At 46.1% G+C, this 17,838-nt stretch overlaps 1 long non-coding RNA gene across 1 annotated transcript in view; it reads right to left on the minus strand.

Moving 5' to 3' along the window:
- Positions 1-4,804: 4,804 nt before the first annotated feature.
- LOC149452430 (uncharacterized) overlaps positions 4,805-17,838 on the minus strand; it is a 35,920-nt gene continuing 22,886 nt past the window's right edge. The window contains exon 3 of the long non-coding RNA XR_016314866.1: positions 4,805-4,970. This is a non-coding gene — a long non-coding RNA (uncharacterized LOC149452430). The remainder of the gene's footprint in view (positions 4,971-17,838) is intronic.

Raw genomic sequence — 17,838 nt, forward strand, 5'->3', positions numbered from 1 at the left:
GGCACATATGCAAACTGTTGTAATTCCTACACCGTTCACCTGAGTTGGATATAAATACCCTCAAATTAAAGCTGACGGTCTGCAGTTAAAGCACATCTTGTTCTTTTCATTTCAAATCCATTGTGGTGGTGTATAGAGCCAAACATGTTAGAATTGTGTCGATGTCCCAATATTTATGGACCTGACTGTATCTGCAGTGGTGTATTAGGTTTTGTGCTGCCCTAGGCAACACAAAAATTGTCAGAAAGAGCCAAACATTGACCAAGAACACCCCTGTCCTCCACCCGAGCCTTCCACTACCACTGGCACCATCCCCAGTATACACCAGCCACCATCCCCCATGGCGAGAGAGAGAAAGACACCTTCACAGCTCCGGACATCCCCGGGAATGAGAGTTGGGATGTGCATACACCGTCATGAAACCCACAGCATCTATCGGAACCCACCAGGTCCCCATGCCGCGTGTGTCGCTTCTTCCAAGGGGCAGTCCTGCCCCCCCCCCTGAAAAATGCTGCCCTAGGCAAATGCCTTGTATGCCTTGTGGTAAATACACCCGAGTACCTGTAATAATAATAATAATAACCCCTTTGTGTCTGCATATCCCTGAAGGACCTACCACCCTCCCCCACTAGATGGGCTGCAGAGCCCTGATGGTACCTGAAGCCTGGCTAGAGCCCATCTGCACATGTGCCGAACTAAATACATGGTGGCACCAAAAGGAGGTGGGTTTGAACGGTTGCATGGGCAAAGCTGAAGGGTAATGAAGTTGCTCTTTAACAAGAAGCAGTTAAAACAAATACAAATATATAAAAATCCATGTACAAACTTGTAAAATGTAAGGCTCCATGCACACTGGGTGTCTTAATAATGCTGGCAGCAATAGCTGTGTAAAGTCATTTTAAAAAAGCAAGTTGTTCTGCGTTTTTTTATGGTTTTTGCATTAGCTTTTAGCTAATGCAAAATGTCCAAAAATGCCGGTTCAAATAAACGTCCAAAAATGCCGGTTTGCTGCGTTTTACCACATTTCTCTGCATTTACCAGCGTTAGAGTGTTTTTACAGCTAAAATTTTTTTTTAGAAACCCACTAGTTCACCCCTGCAAAAAATGCTAATTAAAGCCTATGTGTGCATGGACACATAGGATAACATGCTGGGGGGTTTACTGGCTGTACACAAAAATTACAAAAGCCAAAAACAGCCGCTGTAAAAACGTCCAGTGTGCATGAGGACTTTAAGAGTTACTAAACCCCGGACCCTGCACTCACTATATCTGGTCTCCCCGGACCCTGCATTCACTATATCTGATCTCCCAGGACCCTGCATTCACTATATCTGGTCTCCCCGGACCCTGCACTCACTATATCTGGTCTCCCCGGACCCTGCATTCACTATATCTGATCTCCCAGGACCCTGCATTCACTATATCTGGTCTCCCCTGACCCTGCATTCACTATATCTGGTCTCTCCAGACCCTGCATCCACTATATCTGGTCTCCCCGGACCCTGCATTCGCTATATCTGATCTCCCAGGACCCTGCATCCACTATATCTGGTCTCCCCGGACCCTGCATTCACTATATCTGATCTCCCAGGACCCTGCATTCACTATATCCGGTCTCCCCGGACCCTGCATTCACTATATCTGGTCTCCCCTGACCCTGCATTCACTATATCTGGTCTCCCCAGACCCTGCATCCACTATATCTGGTCTCCCCGGACCCTGCATTCACTATATCTGATCTCCCAGGACCCTGCATTCACTATATCTGGTCTCCCCGGACCCTGCATTCACTATATCTGATCTCCCAGGACCCTGCATTCACTATATCTGGTCTCCCCGGACCCTGCATTCACTATATCTGGTCTCCCCGGACCCTGCATTCACTATATCTGGTCTCCCCGGACCCTGCATTCACTATATCTGGTCTCCCCGGACCCTGCAGTCACTATTTCTGGTCTCCCCGGACCCTGCAGTCACTATTTCTGGTCTCCCAGGACCCTGCATTCACTATATCTGGTCTCCCCGGACCCTGCATTCACTATATCTGGTCTCCCCTGACCCTGCATTCACTCTATCTGATCTCCCACAGTACACAGAACATGGAAATGCAATTATTTTAGTAAATATAAACTGCTAAATACCTTTTCTCATCAGAAGTTAGAGCAGTCTTGTGACTTCAGCAGAGCACTGGTTAAAGCTTGTAGGAGGAGTTTTCCTTCTGCTCTAGGAGGATGTAAAACCCCTGAAGCTCTGTCTGGATAGTGCTGATTAGCCCTGTGCTGATCACATGCACTCTCCGAAGAAAAAAGACCCCTCTCTAGCAATACACACCAAACTGAGCATGTGCATGAGACTACGGATTCAGTCTGTATCAGGTGGTCATTTCAACAAGAGGAGGGGCAGATAAGTCAGGATCAAACAGCCTTTTCACACGATTAGGAGGATTAACCCCTTAGGTACTACAGTGAGTATAACAAGCATGCTTTACTGCATATACAGACTGATTTTACTGTTGTGGGTTTAGTAACACTTTAACCGCTTCCCGACCACCCTATAGCAGATATACTGCTACAGGGCGGCAGGGGTGCGCAAAATCACATGTATATATGTGATTTTGTGTTTCCGGGTAGGGGGCATGCGTAAGCTGCGCACGCCCTACTTGCGATGCCATTCGCAGCCACAGCTGTCAATTACTGGGTCCCGGCCGATGTTTCCCCGCCGGCACCCGGTGATTACCGAGCATCTCCGACGAGAAGAAGGACTACTCTGTTTACTAACAGTCCTCCTCCCTGTCAGCTCAGGGACACTGCTCTGGATGAATGTGCACAAAGTTCCCCTGATAGCACAAATACCCCTAATCATCCTTACTAGCATAACCCCCCCTTAAAACAAAGTTCCCCTCCTAGAACAAGTTCCCTTCCCCTCTACCATATCAGCTTTTCTAGTCCCCCCCTCAGACTAAATCCTCTTCCCCCAGCAGCCCTCCCAACATAAATCCCAACACAAATCCCCCATCCTAGCATAAATTGTCCCCCCCAAAGTTTCCCTGCTAGCACAATTACCCCCACTAGCATAGCCCCCCCCTAAAAAAAAGTTCCCCTCCTAGCACAAATTCCCTCCCCCCTCTATCATATCAAAATTCTCTCCCCCCTCTATTAGCTTTTCTAGCACACCCCCCAACCCCCCCTCCTAACCTAAATCCTCTTCCCCCATCTCCCCTCCCAACATAAAATCCCACAAAGTTACCACTCCTAGAACCCCCCCCCCCCATAACTCCTCCTAGAAAAAACACCTCCCAACCAGGGGCGGACTGGCAACTCATGGGGCCCCCGGGCAGTAGGGGATCATGGGGCCCCTGTGTCCTTGACCAAACTCAAAAAAGCCTATGAAAAAGGTAGCAGGGGCATCTCATGGGGCCCCCTACTGAACCCGGGCCCTCGGGCAGTGCCCGAGTTTCCAAATTGTCAGTTCACCCTTGCTCCCAACACAATTCTTCTCTCCCCAATATCCTTGTAGCCTACCCTCCCACCCCCCACAGGATACCAAAGTACCTAGGGCAGCCGCCTTCCCTGCCCACCCCTTGTACTGGCCTTGCCCTCATCCATCCCTGTCTCCATGCTTTATTTTGTTGAGAAATCACTTTGAACCCCCCCTCCCCCCCCTCTTCCCTAGCATTTCTAGCCACCGCTATCCTGAGTTAGTGTAGGTTCACACCTATGTGTTCTTCGCTGCATTTTGCAGAAACACACAGCAGTCCATTTAACATGATTTCCTATGGGTCAGGTTCACATCTCCGCGTTTTCATCCGGTGCGTTTTTTTAGAAAGGGTCAAGGACTTTTTTTAAACACAAAACATTGCGTTTTTGGTTCTATAGACTTCAATGGAGATGCTGCAGAAAAGCATGTAGTGCGTTTTTAATACGTTTTTGAGGCATTTTGTGGTTTATTCTGCCCAGCAACAAGTTGGAAAAAAAAAAACGCTAAACGTGTCAAAAACGCATAACGCACCACAAAATGCACAGCAGAAACGCATCAAATGCAAACTGCATAGGTGAACCTAGCCTAAGGGCTTAATTTAATTTGCATTCCTGGAATCCATATGCCCTTAGCTGAGGCATGCAGGCAGTAGGGCATGCCTAACTGAAATAAAACCCCTCCTCCCCTCCAGATTATTATATTATTATACAGGATTTATATTTCGCCAACAGTTTGCTCAGCGCTTTACAATATAACGGGAGACAATACAGCAACAATACAGTTCAATACAAGAGGGATAGGAGGGCCTGATCCTGGGAGCTTACAATTCAGGAGATGAAAGAAAAAAATGCCCATGAAGACTCCTGGGATGTATGACACATGTTGGCCTAGGCCAGAAACCAGGAAGCAACTGAAGAAAAGTAACAGAAAAAAAAAAGGTTTACAACAAGTAAATATAATTTGCCGTTTCTATCTATTGACTAATGTTAGCAGCATTAAAAATAGTTAATATTGACTGAGAAGGTTTACTTCCGCTTTAATAATAAATCAGGCAGGCTCTTGTACTATGTAGTTGATGGTAAAGCCTAAAGGAGATTGTACAATCAGATTGTATAGTGTATGGACAGTCTACAAAACATCCTAGCTATTTAAAAAGTCGGTCAGTCCCCAACCCTGCAGCTAACAACAACTGTGTTTAGGTAAGCGTACACAGAGCTACCCTGTTACTACGACTCACGGGTGAAGAATCAAATCACGTTTAGAAATAAAAGTCAGAGGAGCAGAACGTGCATTTGTCAGCGGCGGCACACGAGCAGGATACCTTTCCAGAGAGAATCGAGGAGCAGCACAGTCCAGCGAAGCAGGTTTGCCGAATTCAGCTGCTTCATCTTCTCAGGAGTCGCCGTGTTCTGAGGACATTGTTTGCCGGAGCGGTGGGTTGGGAAGAAAGATACAAAGAAACCGCAAGCGCCATTATCTTTTGCATCCATTACCTGTGACAATAAACAGAGAACAAATGCCATTAAGGCTTGCCACATGAGCAAATACATTTATTGTTCCATTCCAATTAGTTCCTCTTATAAAAGCAATAGTCTCCTCCGAACTCTTCTGGGTGCCTATTATTCCAGCCGCGTCGGTTACCTGGCAGTTCTGCCTTCGGAGATTACAGTACATTTCATTCTGACACGTGAGTGATCGACCGCTGGGCAGGACACAATGAACCGTACTCTGCAAATCGCACACTGCGAACGCCGTTTATGTACACTATATATACTCACACATGCTGTATATATAATTATATAGAGGTCTGGGGATTAATGCACATAGTGGTTAATACACTTCATTAAAAGGTCTGTCTACTTCCATTTTGGATAAACATGCACTACTTTTAAAAACACACTGGAACTGCATCAGTACCAACGGTTCACACCGAAATTGGATAGGAACGTGCTTTGCATTGCCAAGTGATTCCTGCACGATTCAGTGTGATGAGATTTTCAGCCCATTCATGAGAATGGGCTGAAATCGCATTGGATCGCACCAAAAAGTACATGCACTACTTAGAAAAAAAACACTGTCTCTGGATCAGTACCAACGGTTCACACTGAAATCGGATAGGAACGTGCTTTGCATTCCCAAGAGATTCCTGCACGATTCAGTGCGATGAGATTTTCAGCCCATTCATGTGAATGGGCTGAAATCACATTGGATCGCACCAAAGAGTACATGCACTACTTTTAAAAACACAGTGTAACTGCATCAGTACCAACGGTTCACACCGAAATCGCACAGGAACATGCTTTGCATTGCCAAGTGATTCCGGCACGATTCAGTGCGATGAGATTTTCAGCCCATTCATGTGAATGGGCTGAAATCGCATTGGATCGCACCAAAAAGTACATGCAGTACTTAAAAAAAAAACACTGTAACTGGATCAGTACCAACGGTTCACACTGAAATCGGATAGGAACGTGCTTTGCATTGCCAAGTGATTCCGGCACGATTCAGTGCGATGAGATTTTCAGCCCATTCATGTGAATGGACTGAAATCACATCGGATCGCACCAAAAAGTTACATAGTTAGTCTGGCGGAAAAAAAAACAAAAGTTCATCCAGTTCAACCATTTAAAAAAAAAGTTATAATCCTATACCCACAGTTGATCTAGAGGAAGGCAAAAAAAACCAAGCAAAGCATGAACCAATTTGCTCCTGCTGGGGATTGCACCAAAAAGTACATGCACTACTTTTAAAAACACAGTAACTGGATTGGTACCGACAGCTCACATCGACATAGGATAGCAACGTGCTTTGCGTTCCCAAGTGATTCCGGCACGATTTAGTGTGATGAGATTTTCAGCCTATTCATGTGAATGGGCTGAAATTGCATTGTATCGCACCAAAAGTACACTCACTACTTTTAAAAACACACTGTGACTGGATCGGTACCAACGGTTCACACTGAATTCACACAGGAATTTGTTTTGCGTTCCCAAGTGATTCCTGTGCAATTGAGTGATGAGATTTTCATTCCATTCATATGAAAATCGCACAGGATCGCACTAAAAGTACATGCACTACTTTTAAAAACACACTGTAACCGGATCAGTGCCAATGGTTCACACCGAAGCTGCACAGGTGCGATTAAATTTTCAGCCCATTCGTGTGAATGGGCTGAAATCGCATTGTATCACACCACAAGTACATGCACTACTTTTAAAAACACACTGTAACTGGATCGGTACTAACGGTTCACCCCAAAATTGTACAGGAACGTGCTTTACATTCCGAAGTGATTCCTGTGCGATTCAGTGCTGAAATTGCATTGTATCACACCAAAAGTACATGCACTACTTTTAAAGACACACTGTAACTGGATCGGTACCATGTGACCCAGTGCAGGCAAACGTACTGCGTTTATTATCTGTGTTTGGGGTGTCATTAGGATTACATTGACACCCACACCGATCACAGCAAAATTAGTGCATGCTTTACTTTTAACCACTTCAATACCGGGCACTTTCACCCCCTTCCTGCCCAGACCAATTTTCAGCTTTCAGTGCTGTCGCACTTTGAATGACATTTGCACGGTCATGTAACTGTACACAAATGAAGTTTTTGACATTTCTTGAGACAGATAGAGCTTTCTTTTGGTGGTCTTTAATCATTTCTGGGTTTTTTATTTTTTGCTAAACAAACAAAAAAAGACAAAAAATTTCTGGAGGCTGCACTGAAGGGCACTGATGAGGCGGAACTGATGAGGATGCACTGATAGGCGGCACTGATGAGGCTTCACTGATATGCACTGCTAGGTGGCACTGATGGGTGACACTGATGAGGCTGCACTGATGGGCGGCAGTGTTGAGGTTGCACTGATGGGTGGCACTGATGAGCCTGCACTGATGGGTGGCACTGATGGGCACTGATAGGCGGCGGCAATGATAAAAGTTCCCATGTCAGAATTGTTACTGATCTATGATCAGCTGTGTCCAAAGGGGGCACATGGGGGGCATGGTTACATAGTTAGCCTGGCTGAAAAAAGTCCATCCAGCTCAATCATTAAAAAAAGTTATAATCCTATACCCACAGTTGATCCAGAGGAAGGCAAAAAAAACCCAGCAAAGCATGATCCAATTTGCTCCTGCAGGGAAAAAAATTTCTTCCTGATCCCCCGAGAGGCAATCGAATATTCCCTGGATCAACTTTACCTATAAATGTTAGTATCCAGTTATATTCTGTTTATCTGGGAAAGAATCCAGGCCTTTTTTTAAGCAATCCACTGAGCTGGCCAGAACCAACTCTTGAGGGAGTCTATTCCACATTTTCACAGCTCTCACTGTGAAGAAACCTTTCTGTTAAATCTCTTTTCCTCCAGATGTAAAGAGTGCCCCCTATAAATATTAGTGTTCAGTTATATTTTGTGTATCTAGGAAATAATCCAGGCCTTTCTTCGACAATCTACTATGCTGGCCAGAACCAACTCTTGAAGGAGTCTATTCCACATTTTCACAGCTCTCACTGTAAAAAAGCCTTTCCATATTTGGAGATTAAATCTCTTTCCCTCCAGACGTAAAGATTGCCCCCTTGTCCTCTGTGATGACCTCAGGGTCCAAGTATACCATGTCCACCGCCACCCCTCTGTCCAAGTATACCGCGTCCACCGCCACCCCTCTGTCCAAGTATACCGCGTCCACCGCCACCCCTCTGTCCAAGTATACCGCGTCCACCACCAACCCTCTGTCCAAGTATACCGCGTCCACCGCCACCCCTCTGTCCAAGTATACCGCGTCCACCGCCACCCCTCTGTCCAAGTATACCGCGTCCACCACCAACCCTCTGTCCAAGTATACCACGTCCACCCCCACCCCTCTGTCCAAGTATACCACGTCCACTGCCACCCCTCTGTCTAAGTATACCACGTCCACCGCCACCCCTCTGTCCAAGTATACCACGTCCTCCGCCCCCCCTCTGTCCAAGTATACCACATCCACCGCCACCCCTCTGTCCAAGTATACCACGTCCACCGCCACCCCTCTGTCCAAGTATACCACATCCACCGCCACCCCTCTGTCCAAGTATACCACATCCACCGCCACCCCTCTGTCCAAGTATACCACGTCCACCACCACCCCTCTGTCCAAGGTTTTGCTCACCTCCTCATAAAAAGAAATCAGATTTGTTTGACAACTTCTGTCTTTCATGAATCCATGCTATCTGTTGCTTAAAATATTTTTTCGAGCAAGAACTCATCTATGTGGTCTTTTAATAAACTCTCCAGTATCTTCCCAACTACAGAAGTTAAACTAACAGGTCTATAATTACTTGGTAAAGATTTTGACCCCTTTTTAAATATTAGCACCACATTGGCCTTACGCCAATCCAGTGGTACTATGCCAGTCATTAAAGAGTCACTAAAAATGAGAAACAATGGCTTTGAAATGACAGAGCTCAATTCTTTAAGGACCCGTGGGTGTATGTCACCCAGTCCAGGTGCTTTATTCACCTTTATTCTGTCTAAATAGTTCTGGATCATATCAATTGTGAGCCAATGTGGATCATCTGGAGCTGTGTCAATACCATGCCCATTATGGACAAGAGCTCCCCCATGATCCTTTGTATACACAGAGCTGAAGAAGGTATTTAATACATTTTCATTCTCTTTGTCCCCAGTCACCCACTCTAGATTATTTTGTAAAGGGCCTACATGCTCGGACCGGACCATTTTACTGTTGATATATTTGAAGAATTGTTTGGGGTTGGTCCTGCTGTTGCAATCTGTCGTTGGCTTTCAATTTTTGTGGCCTTTATTTCTTTTTTGCATATTCTGTTATATTCTTTGTAATGTTTAGACGATGATAGCGTTCCTTCATTTTTATATTTAATAAAAGTTCTTTTCTTATTATCTATAGCTTTTTAACTTTGGCCGTAAGCCACATAGGTTTGATTTTTAGCCTTTTAAACTTTTTGCCCATGGGAATATATTTTGCAGTGTGTTCACATACAGTCTTTTTGAAGAATCCAGTGTTGCAACTTGCTCCTCCAAATCTCTAAGGGCTTGTTCACACTTGAATATAAATAAAGGTGCAGCGCTTATATAATTAACAGTATATATCATGCAGTCAGATGATACCATGAAGATTTATAAAATACAATCATGTGTTAGGTACACAAAACAAAAGTCCACATAAAGGTCAAGAGTAAATATATGGTAATGAGGATTTCTTCCCAAAAGACTTCTGGTGATAAATAAATAAATTGCGCACTCACCAGATGCACAAAGTTATTGCGCATTTGAGAAAACAATATCTCAGTAGGTCAGCTAAAGCGTCTTAAGGGTGGCCTCTCCCATCTGATGTGGATTCCTCCCTGGGTACCTCGTGGGTGATAATTCTAACACCTAATTCCTGCCAAAAGTTGGCAAATCTGCAAAAGATCTCATGAAATGACATAAAATCTATAGTGATGGTACTGGATGGGGTCCAACCATCCGAAGAGTTCTTTGCAGAGGAGAAGGAAGCTGCTATCACCCACTAGGTATCCAGGGAGGAATCCACATGAGATGGGAGAGGCCCCCTTAAGACACTTTAGCTGACCTACTGAGATATTGTTTTCTCAAATGCGCAATAACTTTGTGCATCTGGTGAGTGCGCAATTTATTTATCACCAGAAGTCTTTTGGGAAGAAATCCTCATTACCATATATTTACTCTTGACCTTTATGTGGACTTTTGTTTTGTGTACCTTACACATGATTGTATTTTATAAAACTTCATGGTATCATCTGACTGCATAATATAAGCGCTGCACCTTTATTTATATTCTGGTTTTAGAGAGGTTGTGTTTGGTACCTTTTGGTGTCCCAGCTGCTTCGATATATATAGCACTCACTTTCTTCCTTTTGCTTGTTCACACTTGACTAATTTTCCAACTCTTGCCAAATGCCCTTATAGTGTTTGACAAGCGTTGGTCCGCTCCAAAAACGGCGCATGCACCGTTTAGCGGTGGTTGGTAGGAGTTTGCCAAGCGTTAATGCCTCGCAAATACCTCGCAACCGCACTGCAAATGCCGGCCGGGCGTTTGCGAAGCGGTACCATAGACTTGAATAGGAGGCTTCAACTCCTCCTGACTCGACCGGAGGTGTCCGTTTTGCTGCAATGCGATGCCACGCTATCGCTCCCGTTTGAACAGCACTATGTGCTGCAATGTGAAGAATTTTTCCAAGCGTTTGGGAAACGGTAAACACGCTTCCCAAACGCCTGTCTGCCGCTTGCTAACAAGGCTAGTGTGAACGTAGCCTTAAGTAAGCTCCCAGAAGGGCAAGCCGCTCACATCTGTTGAAGTGGTATCCATCCTGGGGCTGTTGCTCCATTGTTGCATACATGTGGCACACTGCACTGCACAACACCTTCCACCCCGCCAGCACACATTATCCCAGTGACAATATTAATAGGAAATATCAGTTGTCACTTACAGGTTAGTAGGATCCTGTTATAATCTCCTGTTTTCCACTCCGGTTGTTTAACTCCATGTATCAAATGTCCACCTAGTCAAAGGTCCAGTGAGCACAATACAGGCAAGCTCAAGAATGAGCAAGAATGGTTCTGGAAGGACATCCATGGGTACCCTCCCAGAACTGGACGACCGCACTGTAGCCGTCTTTTGGCTATAGCGCGGTCAGGAAAAACCTCACTGTAACCGGATCACATGATACTGCGGCACCATGTGATCCAGTGCAGGCAAACACACTGCATTTGTGATCTGCATTTGGGGTGTCGTTAGAATTACACTGACACCCTGAGTGTGCCGGAAACTAGCACAGAACGGGGGTTTCCCGCATCGCGCCACGGTGTGAGCATGCCATGACTTTTGTTTCATTTATTGCACTCCATGAAGAGACACAACAGAGATGAATGGAATCTGGATGTCTTGAAAGATAAAACAGGTCCAGCCCATCAGTATCACACAGAACCAGGGGCAGACTGACAACTCATGGGGCCCCCGAGCTATAGGGGATCATGGGGCCCCTGTGTCCTTGCCCAAACTTAAAAAAGCCTATGAAAAAGGTACCAGGGGCATCTCATGGGGCCCCCTACTAACCCCGGGCCCTCAGGCAGTGCCCGAGTTTCCGAATGGTCAGTCCGCCCCTGCACAGAACTGAAATTCCAGTTTTGGTTTACTAAACCTTTAGACTTAGTTTACGCTTAACCACTTGCCGCCCTGCCACTGTATATATACACGTGTGCAGGGCGGCACTGGGGCGCAAAACCACGTTTTAAAACGGGCTCCGCACTCCCGACGTTTTCGCTGGCAGGGGGCACGCTCCCGCCGACCCATGGGTGACACCATTCGATCCCGGAGGGATCAATCATTCGATTTCAGCCAGTGATGTCTGGCTGAAATCAGATGATCGGTCCCTGTTCTATCCTGTCCTGTGTTGACATTTACACAGGACAGGATATGATGTCATTCTTCTCTGCCTGGACACATTCCGTTCCAGACAGAGAAGAAGACATCCAAACAGTGAGTAAAACAGCACATACCCACAGTTAGAACACACCTAGGACACATTTAACCCCCTGATCGCCCCCCCCCCTCCAGTTAACCCCTTCACTGCCCTGTCACCAGTGTCACTGATCAGTGAACCGATTTTTACTGATCACTGTATCAGTGTCGCTGGCGACTTCCGATAGTGTTATCGCCCCTCCCAGATAGCGCCAGATTTCCCGCTAATACACCAGTAATCCCGTCTAACCCCTTGATCGCCCCCCCGAGTTAACCCCTTCACTGCCCTGTAACCAGTGTCATTGATCAGTGAACAGATTTTTACTGATCACTGTATCAGTGTCGCTGGCGACTTCCAATAGTGTTAGCGCCCCTCCCAGATAGCGCCAGTTTGCCCACCAGTACACCAGTAATCCCATTTAACCCCTTGATCGCCCCCCCCCCCCAGTTAACCCCTTTACTGCCCTGTCACCAGTGTCATTGATTACAGTGAACAGATTTTTACTGATCACTGTATTAGTGTCACTGGTGACTTCCGATAGTGTTAGTGCCCCTCCCAGATAGCGCCAGTTTGCCCGCTAATGCACGGGATTTTTTTTACCAAAAACATGGAGCAGAATACATTTTGGCTTAAATTTATGACTAACTTTGAGTTTACTATATATTTTTTATAGCTGAAAGTAGAAAATATAGTTTTTTTTCAAAATGTTTGTGTTTTTTTTGTTTATAGCGCAAAAAATAAAAAGTGCACAGATAAAATACCACCAAAAGAAAGCTCTATTTGTGTGAAAAAAAGGACGTAAATTTCGTTTGGGTGCAGCATTTCATGACCGCGCAATTATCATTTGAATTAGTGCAGCGCCAAACAGCAAAAAAAGGCCTGGTCATTAAGGGGGGTAAATCCTCAGGAGCTCAAGTGGTTAAGGTAGGGGGGGGGGGCTTTAAAAACAGGTGGTTTCGCTTCATTTTTACCCCTCCCCCCTCAAGTTGCCAAGACAGCTATATGGCGGTGGCTGGAGGTGTGAAGCTTTGCGTCTGCGATGCTTTGCAAAAATGATCTCCACCCTGTTACATTCGGTGAGTAGTACCTCCCACCGAACGCAACCTATTCAAGTAAATATGTGCAATGCATGCCATTATAGTGCAGGCTACTATGGGTTAGAACTGGCAGAGAGGAGGCAGCATAATGCCTCCTTACTGGCTGTCAAATGTCCTCTGAAAAGCAATCCATCACAGATTACTCTTTACAGGGCTAACCCATGTGTAAACAAGCCCTTACCCTCTTTTTTATGTCCTTTCACATCATACTGCACATAAGAAAATGGAAAATGTGTGGGTGTTGAGGTGCATGTAACACGCATTTTCATGTGGATTGTGTGATGTTACGTAATGTTTTTATGTCATCCATTGAGAAGAGATGTCAACATATTAAGGCTAGGGTCTGTCTGGCAATCCAATGGACGTGTCTGGGTTTGGTGGTTGCCAGGAGAACGGTACTTGCCTGACTGCATTGTGCCAAGTGCAAAGTTTGGTGGAGGGGGGATTATGGTGTGTTGTTTTTCAGGGGTTGGACTTGGCCCCCTAGTTCCAGTGAAGGGAACGCTTAAGGCGTCAGCATACCAAGACATTTTGGACAATTTCATGCTCCCAACTTTGTGGGATCAGTTTGGGGATGGCCCCTTCCTGTTCCAACATGACTGCACACCAGTACACAAAGCAAGGTCCATAAAGACGTGGTTGTGTGAGTTTGGGGTGGAGGAACTTGTCTGGCCTGCACAGAGTCCTGACCTCAACCCGATAGAACACCTTTGGGATGAATTCGAGCGGAGACTGCGATCCAGGCCTTCTCATCCGACATCAGTGCCTGACCTCACAAATGTGCTTCTGGAAGAATGGTCAAACCTTCCCATAGACACCCTCCTAAACCTTGTGGATGGCCTTCCCAGAAGAGTTGAAGCTGTTATAGCTGCAAAGGGCGGGGCCAATTCAATATTGAACCCTACGGACTAAGACTGGGGGGCCATTATATGTGCGTGTAAAGGAAGGCCGACCAATACTTTTGGCAATATAGTGTGTTTTAGTCCTGTGCAAATCAATGGCTGGCGCCAGCGCTTTTCACCAATCAGGGGCTCTGATTGGACCGACCATAGCATACTGCGGCCATAGCATAGAGTGCCGCTGCGTCTAGATGCAGACTTGAGCCACATCGGAACGCTACAATCTGGCAGCTTTCATTTGCCTGCCTGAATGAGGCCTTACTATGAAATCTGTCATGAACGACGACTAATATTTTCAGAAGACTAGCAATGCTGTAGAACTCCAGACAAACAGCTAAATACGCCATTGAAATACATATATCACCCGCTAAATGGTTTGAATTTCTGTCCATCCAGTTCTGAGATTTATACAGCCATGACAGATGGCATAGCTATCCTGAAGACATAACTGCTGCAGTCAGTGCCGGGACAAGGTCATCTAGAGCCCAGGGCGAATATGTCAAATTGTGCCCCCCTCTTCAAGATGTATGAGCATTATGTGTCAGCAAAAATCCCCCCCCCCAAAAAAAAACAAATCAAGCACTAATCTGCTTGCCAACCTCCTAAGCATAACTCCCCCCCCCCCTCCACAAATCCACCCACTTAATGAAATCCTCCCTCCCAGCACAAAACCCCCCCCATCTCAAATCCTCCCCATATGCCCCAGAACAAATCGCACTCCCCCAAATCTCCCATCCTAGCACAAACCCCTTCCCCCCCCCCCACACACCATATTACCTTTTCTAACACAAACCCCTAAAATCCTCCCTCCTAGCTCAAATCCTCTCCCCCCCCCAACACAAATTCCCTCAAATCACCATTCCTAGCACACATCTTCAAATTTAAACTCCTAGAGCAATTATTACCCCCTGCCACCCCCCAAATTCCCCCTCCCAACACAAAGTACCTCCCCCCAATCCCCTCGTGGTGCCCCCACCTCACATGGTACCACAGTGACCAGTGCATCGCCCCTCCTGCCCACCCCTCGTCCCGGCCCTGGCTGCAGTTAAGTAACACTGCTAGATCACCTCCCAGCCCCCATCCTATAATGGGACAGTAAAGAGGCAGCAATGTAATCTCTCTGCTCTCCCCTCCTGTCAGCATGTTCCTTTTCAGCAGATGTGAGTGCAAGACACCTGATGGATGGAAATGGCTACCCCTTCTTCTCCTTGAATGTTTTTTATATTACTTGAATAGGTGTAGCCAGGTACTGGACTACAGAAACATGGAGGAGACATTTCCGTCTTTACAATTAGTTTATGGATCTTTACAATACAATTCCCATAGGACATTGAGGAGGAAGGAAATGGAGGAACAGCTTTTACCAGACTGCACTGGAAACCTCTTCTTCTTTGCAATGCAGGAGCTGAGATGTGCACATCGGTCCTGGAGCACATGGATCATCCACGGGGTGAGTGACCAGAGACTGAGACCTTGGGCCAGAGACACCCAAGGCAGCCCAGACCAAAGTGACTGCATTTGAGCTGTTGCCGCAGGGCAACCAGAGCATCCATTTACCCTTACCCTCTGCTTCCCACTACAGAATTTCCAGAGGTCTTCTGTGGAGAGACTTAGGGGGCTCCTCTTCTACAGCGAGAGGTCACTACAGCATCCCAGAGACTGGTGAGAGGGCTATTCGCCCATTGCTGACACTGTTAGCAGGGACTGAGCCACTGAGAGTAGGACAACAAGTGTATCCAATCCATATTATACCCATACTCTATACTGCACCTATTCCAAACCTAGACTTCACTTATACCAACCCTAGACCACATTCTACCAAACCGTTACCACATCTGAACCACATCTCCCCTGCATCTGTGCATACCATATCTGTACTGCATGCAGGGTAACTAGGACTGATGTTAAGTGCACCAACGCTCTTAAAGGGCCCCGACAATAGCTGGCAGAAGAACATCTCAAAGGACTCTGTAAGTCCCTTTCTTTCCCCTGAAACTCCCCCGGTCCACAACCACCACCACCTCTGCCATCCTCCTTTTCCTTTGGACACTGCATAACCAGTCAGTCTAGGACTTGCAGCACCGCCATAAATGCAATCAGTTCCAGCACACGGTAGATTCAGCTTTGCTGCTCACCGCCGTATTTGACACGGCCTTGCTATTGTTTATACTGATCTGAACACCACATGTCATCTTATGCCTTCACCTTACTGTTAATCACTTTGTATCCTAAATTGTGTTTTTTCCATTATTAATCCATTTTATGTTTGCCTGGTTACAAACCATATTGGTTGACAATATATTTAGTTGGCCTTTACTATCTTGTTTGGTTTTGTTTAATACAGCGCTACTACTGGCTACTAAGTATCACCTTCAGTGATTTCCTGTGATATTGCATGTTTATACACTCACCCTGGTGGGTTAGAGGTGCTGAGGTTTTTTAGAAAACATCAATGCAAAGAACAGAGACCCCATCCTAATTAGCAGCTCCTATGGGGGTAGCGCTACATAGGCAAATATTTTCCTGCCCATCATCCCTGCTGAGATATCTGCTTGTCCCTGATCATTAAGAACCATCCGAAATCTGCATAATATAGGTTAACGTGTGATCTGTCCAAAATTTGTTCTGTGGGTGGCCCTGTCACTATTCTCCCGCCCGACATCCCCTAGCTGAAAAATCAGAGCTAGACAGAAAATAGTCAACATCTGATTGGTTGCATCTATTCTACAGGTATTCTGACAGCGATTGATACATAATTACTGCTGCAGATATCCATCTGTGTTGCATATTATGGAAGAATCTGTTAGATTTTGTTTTTTTGTTCAGCCCACAGGCTGTGCAAAAATGTCTGAACTGTGTATGACCAGCTTCGGGCAGACAAACACAAGACCAGGGGCGGACTGACAACTCATGGGGCCCCCGGGCAATAGGGGATCATGGGGCCCCTGTATCCCTGCCCAAACTCATGAAAAAGGTACCAGGGGCATATCATGGGGCCCCCTACTGACCCCGGGCCCTCGAGCAGTGCCTGAGTTTCCAAATGGTCAGTCCACCCCTGCACAAGACTGAAAGGGGAGGATGACCAGCACTGCTCTGCTGGATCCCTCCGCTGGATAAAACAAGTATGATACACTGTACAATCTGGGGAACCGAGGAGAGGGAAAAGAGATATGATGTTACCATACAATAATATATTTTAGGTTCACATTTTAAATACACCAAGGCTGACCTCTCTTCTGAAAATTCTGGTTTCCTGGCTGCAACACTGATATATAGACATATGATCAGGGGTGTATTTATCACAAGGCAAACAAGGCATTTGCCTAGGGCGGCATTTTTCTGGGGGGCAGCACCACCCTCCTGGAAGAAGGGATGGAAGAAGGGCCACATGCGGCTTGGGGACCAGGTGGGATCTGAGAGAGGCTGCGGGCTGCTTGACTTTCATTCCCAGGGATGTCCAGAGTTGTGGAGGTGACTGTCTTTCTCTGTCCCACTGGGAGAAGAGTGGCCGGTGTATGAAGGCAATGGTAGCGGAAGGCTCTGTTGGGTGGGGCAGGGGTGTTGTTGATCAATGTCAGGATCTCTCAGGGAGGGGAGCAAATTTTGTGTTGCCTAGGGCAGCACAAATCCTAAATACACCACTGTATATGATGAATAAAACCATTTTACCTCCAAAAGTCTGATTTTAAGCCCTCAGGCACACTGGGCGTTTTGATAACTCTGGTAATGTTAGCTGTGTTTTTTTATTGTTTTTGCATTAGCGTTTAGCGGCATTTTGCGTTTGCATTTTTTAGCTGTTTTTTTTACCCCCCAAATTGTTTTTTCTCCAGCCAAAAAATGTCTCTGCCAAAAAACGTTGATTACAG

The sequence above is a fragment of the Staurois parvus genome, unplaced genomic scaffold (genome assembly GCF_062004578.1).
Source record: "Staurois parvus isolate SC_StPar_1 unplaced genomic scaffold, SC_StPar_1.0 ptg000472l, whole genome shotgun sequence".
Taxonomy (NCBI): Eukaryota; Metazoa; Chordata; class Amphibia; order Anura; family Ranidae; genus Staurois; species Staurois parvus.